The sequence below is a fragment of the Pteropus vampyrus genome, unplaced genomic scaffold, assembly GCF_000151845.1.
Source record: "Pteropus vampyrus isolate Shadow unplaced genomic scaffold, Pvam_2.0 Scaffold34, whole genome shotgun sequence".
In the NCBI taxonomy this organism is placed as follows: Eukaryota; Metazoa; Chordata; class Mammalia; order Chiroptera; family Pteropodidae; genus Pteropus; species Pteropus vampyrus.
Genome location: NW_011888815.1, coordinates 2,036,501 through 2,041,871, shown reverse-complemented (window position 1 = coordinate 2,041,871; position 5,371 = coordinate 2,036,501).

The window sequence follows — 5,371 nt, the reverse complement described above, 5'->3', positions numbered from 1 at the left end:
GTTTTCGGGAACCCTTGTGATAGTTGACCATGAAATACTTTCTATAAGCAATTCAGGTTGGAATCCACACGGGCAGCTACTTTTACAATGACCGTAAACATTTCCCGCCCTGGCGGCTGTCCGCAAAAACTGCATTTGTGCCTGTTATCTGGAACAGGAAGGATATCAGATTGGCAGCAGGTGCCATGTCTGCGGATGCTGGGTAACCTTACACATGGGCACGCTCTGGGCTTGGCCACCCTGACACCTCCTCTTTCCGGCCCCTGTTCTAAGCAAGCCCTTTTTCCTACCTTGGTTTTTCTAGGAAACTGGAAAGTCCCACAGTCATCAGAAGTGATTAAAAGTTTGGATTCAGACAGAGGAGTTAATATGGGAGTGGCGGCAAATTAAAAGTCGTTACCACTCATTAAGATTTTAACTTAATTAATAGGCTATGTTAGCTATTCGGGCATCTAATAAGGCTGCGGGAAGTGCCAATCAGTGAGGGAGAGAGGAGCAGGAAGCTCTGCAGAGGCCCGAAGGGGCTTGATGGGGTCAGGCCATGAGCGGGGTCAGCGGCCAGGCAGTCCTCGTCTCTGACAACGGCTGAGAACGTGCTTCTCATTCCTCCTCCCAACCTCGAGTGAGGACTGTCACTCAGAGCTGGAATTTACGGAAATCCCCAAACTGCATCTACCATTTACACATCTCCTAACCCCCACCCCCACCCCCACCTCTCACCCCCAGATACGGAGGACTTTCACCTGAATTTCTTGGGAGTTGTGAAGAGTCCTCCTAGCAATGCTTGTAGAGGGACCATTGTCTCCATTTTCCACGTGAGGATTCTGAGGCTTAAAAGAGGCTAAATTGCCCAGAATGGCTCGGTTGGCAGAGAGGGAATTTTAATTCCGTCGGACTCCCCTGGCCTCAGCAATGTCTGGGATCATGGGATGGCCAGGGTCCCCTCCAGTGTTTGGGGCATTCTAAATGCATTTGTAAACAGGCGTTGCCTTTGATCCTGACGGTAACCCCTTAATTCCGGTATGCAAGGATTTAGGGAACAAATTTATCTTCACTCACTTAATACTGCTCATCACTAGTGAGGCTGTGATCATAAATCTCAACTTTCATCTTTCCACATGGAAGAGACTGGTCTTTTCAGTCAATCCAACTTAAAAAAACATAATAATAATAATAAAAAATAGTAATCTTTTAATCTAAAATTCTAACTTAGTACCTAACAGCCTTGAACTTGGTCAGAAAGCGGTTTAGAACATTAACCACAAAGTGGCCATGGCCTTGCTTTTCCATCGTCTGTCAAGAAGGCGCTGTGAACAGCTTGCTCTGTGTGGGGTGTGTGGGGTGTGTGGGGGTGGAGTGTAAGGAGGTAGAGTATCATAGTCAGAATAGGCTAATAGGCTATTGGGTTCCTGTACCTCCAATAACTTTGGGAACCTGCCTTCTCTTTTGAAATTTACACTAAAATTATTGTCTCACAAATGCCACTGTTCAGAATCAGAATCCTAGCGGTAACAAGGAAAAGTAAATGGGCACATTTGCATTCCATTTGTAGCTTTTGTAAACAGCAAAACTGTATGTTAGCCGAAGAAAGAGAAGAAACACACCCAGGCCATTGCTGTAAACGTTTCAGGGATTATCAGCCAGAGATCTTACAGGGAGGGATGTGGGCATGCACACCACCGGGGATTGGAGGTGATCCTGGAGACGGAGGACGATTCAGTCTTTTGCTGGGCTTTCTCCAGACTCTTCAGTCAGGACTAAAGGTGGTTTTGAACCAGAGCACGAAGTCAGGTACCAAGAGGCAGAGATAAAGAAAAAGGAACGGCCCCTCACATTTTTCCCCAGTGCTCCCCTTGGACTTATCACTGTGACCGCTGATTTTTCTAAATCAGCTCGCCTGCCTTTGCCCAGGGTCCAGCACGACACTCCCCTCCTTCCTCATGAGGCGTCAGAGGGAGCCGGCCTCTGTCAGTCATCCCCGACGCTCAGTCTTGAGTCACTTCTGTTAGCCTCGGGTTCGATCGTGGCCCAACGCATTCTCAGAGCTGAAAGAGCAGGGTAGAGATTGTGCGTTCCCGGCCATTCACTCAGCAACAGGTGTCGCTGCATCACCTGACCCGGGGGATGGGGGGGTGGGCGGCGTGGGATGCCCTGGTGAATCACAGGCACCGTTCCCACTTTGTGGAGTTTAGATTCCTGTGGGATTTTGCAGATAGAGAACTCCGAGACCCAGAGACAGAGAGATTTGTCCACAGCTGCTCATACAGTCTCACCTGCTCCTTTCCATGGAAACCAAACTGAGGCTTCTTTCCCGTGTTTTCTTCCCATTCTTTTTGTCTGCTGACAGCCCTGTCCCCATTGTGGCCCTGCGTGGCAGGGCGTGCCCACCCCCTCTGGGAACTGCGGTTGCCACCTGATCCATCGGCCTCCCTGTAGCCGAATACTGATAATACCTATATTTAAAGGCATAGATTAGAGCAGTACCTGTTCAGTGGTTTGTGGTGCAGGACCAGGGTTTTGCTTTTAAACGTCCGATGGATGGCTAGCCAGTATGCGTCCTATCTGCATAACTAGTATACGGTTCACGTCACATGCCACCCGAGCGTCAGGCACCCCCGAACCCTCTTCATCAAGAGGAGTCACAGATCACGGTAATGACAGCTTCTACATGCTTGTCTTCAGTACCATACCTATCTCGGCACAGGCCAGGAACACACACACCGTTCACGCTTAACAGTGGTCCACGGACCGCACTCTGAGCAGTTCTGGGGTAGAGTTCATTGTGAGATCACAAAGATCGCCGTTCAGAATGTGGCTTGTAGTGTGATCTTGACCTAAGGTTCGATTTCCTTGGTATTAAATGGAGAAGATAATTTTCCGGAACTCACGGGTGTCAGTAAGACCAGTGGCACCTCGAGTACTGAGTGGAATGCTGGCATGAAGGAAGTAATCGTACATGTGGACTTTTGTTTACTATTTAGGATAATGCAAAAATAGAAGGGAAATATATAAAATGCAAACTGTGGTTATCTCTGGATGGTGGAATTGGGTTGTTTATTTTTCTCCTTACTTTCCTCCGTTTTACAAATGCTTCTATGATGATCATAAATTACTCCGTAATCAGGGAAAAAAGTCATTAAAATTTGTCGTTCCTATTTTCTCTGCACTGAATTTTTTTTTTTCCTGCCGGAGTTAATATTCTTTCTCAATAACCCAATATAAACACACAAATGTAGTAAAGAAAATTAGTTTTGCAAACAATTTCCCACCTTTCTTTGATGTTTGGCAAATACCTACCTAATATTCATATTGCATTTTCTGATTAAAAAATAAATAAAAACAACAACACACTCACCCTAACTTTGCCCCACTGGCGTCTGAAAAACGCAGGAGTGTTTCCCTTCCATAGTCTCCCCTGATGTCCGCTGATCATCACTCAACCGGACTTTTCCGTTGACTGCTCGGGTCACGACGAAAGCTAGCTCTGAGCACGAAGTGATTCAGAGTCCAATGTACAGGCAGAGAGTCGTGGCTTCATGCCCACGTGCATCCCAAACCTGCTGGTCACTTCTACTCTCTGCTTCACCAATGGGACTTAAGACATCCCACCGAGCACAGCCCTCCTGGGGAAAAATAGTCCACTCCTGGAATGTAGGGTGTGATCGCTATGTATTTTGGAATGTCTGTCTGGCCCTTCCTTCCTTCCTTCCTTCCTTCCTTCCTTCCTTCCTTCCTTCCTTCCTTCCTTCCTTCCTTCCTTCCTCCTTCCCTCCCTCACTCCCTCCCTCCCTCCCTCCTTCCTTCTCTCTCTCTCTTTCTCTCTCTCAATCTCTCAATCTCTCTCGATCTCTCTCTCTTTTGTACCAGGAGGAAATTTATTGAGATGAAAAACAAGTCAGTAATTTAAGTCTCCCCACACAGCTTTTATTATTTTTTTTTTAAGAGATTTGTAAAACCTGCATTGTCTTAAACTCATCCAAACTTAAAAGGGGATTATTACTACTTAACATTCATTAGAGTTAGCATTTTTTTTTTTTTTTGGAAAGACTATGTTTACAACCTAGTAGTATTGCATGTTTTTGTGTTATGGATATTCTCTGTGGTACATTAGAATCCTATGTATAACTGAAGCTTAGAGTAAATATTTACCAACAGGGAGATAATTTCGACAATTTAAATGATTATAGAGATTTGTAGCTGTGTACCTGCCTTTATGTTGACACATTATTGCTAATAGCTATGATTTGTTGGCTTCCAGGTTCTTGGTCAGTGACAGAACCCCCAGTCATTGCCTTGATCCGGTGGAGTGAACACAGTCCGTTTTGCTGGTTTCTGGACATTCATTGAGATGACAAATGAGCGTTGGGTCACTCTTGGTCTGAAAGCAGTTAGGGAAATTTCCCTGAGTGGCCCTAGGAGCAGTGGTGGCTTCCAATCGTCTGACATCACCGGGAGGTGGATGGGGCAGATAATGGCAACCCCTGTGAGCATTTAAGTTACATCTGAGTCAGAAAAATGCCTTGTGATTTCCCCAGCAGAGTGGTGTGCAGGCTCCAGCGAGATTAGGAAGGCCAGCTCGAGTTTTCAGTTGTCTTTCAAAGGGAAAAAGCCTGGGTCTCAGACCCAGAAAGGCCCCGTAGCGGGTTATTATAGCTCTCTTAGTGCCCGTCAGATGCTCAGCCAAACTCTCTCAATTCTACCAGAGGGCCCCACTGGCTCAAGTCCACGGTCTCAGCTGCTCGTGTAGACTGTGGTTCTTGAGTGTGTCGGGGAAGGCCGGGAAGGCAAGGAGAGCCAGTGACAGCTGGAGGACTCGGACGATTTTCTTTAAGGTGTCCTTCCTCTCCCCTTGTCTTCTTTGTGAATAATTCTCGTTTGGACCATTTGGGGCGTGTTTCGTAAGTCCTACTTTGCAGTTTTTTAAGGTCTAGAGGACTTCGTCTGCCCTTCTAGAAGGACCGCCCGCATGCTGGGCCTTGCCATTCCCCTTCGCCACCCGGATAGCTACCTTCCCAGCTCACATGGGTTTTATAAAGCTCTTCTTGTCTGTAATGCAGCCCATCTAGAAGGATCGTGTTTTCTTATGGTTCCAGGCATCGCTAAAGGGGACCACGTCTTCCCTCCCTGGCCTTACCTTCTGTTTGCCAGCCTGGGAGGGGCCGATGAGATGCCCCCTCCCGCAGGACCACAGCTGGCCTCTGGCAGAGGTGTTCCCACAGAGGACAAAAACAAAAGCAAAGCTGCCTTCATTTCAAGCTCCATTAGGGTCACGCGCCGAGTGAGGACATCGACGGGAAAGATGAAGCTGGCAGGCAAAGAACTTCTTTTCCTCGGTGTCTAGAAAGGAACTGAGCACAAATAGCAATGGAGC